The following is a 1,754-nucleotide window of genomic DNA, read 5'->3' as shown; positions in this document are numbered from 1 at the left end:
ACTGAAATGTTCCTTTATTCCCACAATACTATTATCTTTGCAAATTACTTTTATTATAGTGAAAAGCAAAAAAACTAAATCCTGACTGTTTTTAATTGAAAACAAAGGTGAAAAAAAAGGAAAAAGCTTTTATCATAATCAAAGTGTGGGCTGTAGTTTAAATAAGTGCTTTCTGATTTTCTTCCAAATAGACTGACAGTTTAAAAACTCTGCTAAGAGAGTATTTTTGCGTAACTGTGTCTGTCCTCTGCTTGGGAGGTTGATCAAACTAAGTGGATTCACAGGGCAGAGGTGAGCAGGTCTTAAAATTCCTGCTTCTCCAGCAGAAACCGAGGATTGTGTTGTTCCCTGTGATACAATCATTATTTGGGGTGTTTGCATGGAACCCCAAGGCAGCTCAGGGATAGCTGAGTAGGGGGTAGATCTGAGGGGGAAAACAAACCAGGATTTTACTGTGGTGCAGCAGCAGGACAGAGCTCTGAGAGATCCTGGGACCTCCATCCTTGGGGAGTGCAGTCCATCTCTGCATCACAAGGTCATGGGCAGGCTGGGTTCATTCTGAACTTGGCCTTGCCTGGAGCAGAGCTTTGACCTGAGCTCTCCAGATGCAGTTTCCAACCCCCAGGTTTCTGGATTATTGTGATGCTTCATTGTCTTTGTCCCAGGACAGGCCACTCCAGTTGGTCACTGCAGATGTCCCCACTGCATTTGGTCTCCAAAGGGGGCTGGGATCCCACTAGTGCAGCTCTCCCCACCCAGTACAAACTCCCTCCTCCTGCACTCACTAATGCCCGCTTCTCAAAGTGCCTCAAGTTTTCCTTGAGGAGGAAGGGAGTGTTAAAAGCCTTTCCAAATCATATAGAGGCCTTTGTTATTTTAAGATACTTTCATTTCCCCCCTTTTCCATTTGACTTTGTTACCTGATGCTCAAGGAATGCATTTTCCCCTCTATTAAATGTTTTAACCACGTACAAGTTCCATCTTAATGTTAGCATCTTTAATAGTAGAATATTACCATATTAATTGCTATTGTGAACCAGAAGATACTTATATCATCCAGGCTTTCATTACCGTCACGGAGGGATTTTTCCTACTGAGTCAAAAGTGACCACTTTCCTTAATCCCCTGTTTAAAAGCCCTGCTATTCCTCCTGACATGCCTAGAACAAGGGTGGGCAGCATTTTCCCAGGGACAAACTTGGAATTAAACGCATTCATTTCCCGAGGAACAGCAACCCCTTCCCAACCTGCTGCGGGTTCCTCGGGTGGTGGGGCAGTTCGTTTTTAAGCAATTAAGAGACTGCCACCCCCACAGGCACAGCCGGGCCTCTCCTGCCCGTGGCGGGGAAGGGAGGACAAGCGGGAATTAGCCGGGAGAACAATAGGGATTCAATCAAACCCGGATCAGGTTGCAGCCCTTTTGTCGCCGGGACTCGTGCCGGGGGTTAATGGGGCAGAAGGAGATGGGAGCGGGGCGGCAGCAAGGCTGCCACACAAAGGCCAAAACACACGAGCTCCGAGGGGGACAGATGGGGACAGGGGAGGAGACAGCAGGGGGGACACGGCGAGGGAAGGGACTGCACCTCGGAGCGGCAGTGGGACCGGGGACCGAGCGGGGCCCGATCCTCGCAGGTCCCCTCCATCCCCGCTGGTCCCCAAAACCCCTTTGGGTGCTCCCAGCTGCATCCCCCTCCCCGAATCCCGCAGGCTGCTCCTCTCCGGGAGCATCCCGGCACCTTCTGCTCCTGTCAGCTC

Source organism: Molothrus ater, chromosome 16, assembly GCF_012460135.2.
Source record: "Molothrus ater isolate BHLD 08-10-18 breed brown headed cowbird chromosome 16, BPBGC_Mater_1.1, whole genome shotgun sequence".
Lineage (NCBI taxonomy): Eukaryota > Metazoa > Chordata > Aves > Passeriformes > Icteridae > Molothrus > Molothrus ater.
This window is presented reverse-complemented; position numbering follows the sequence as displayed.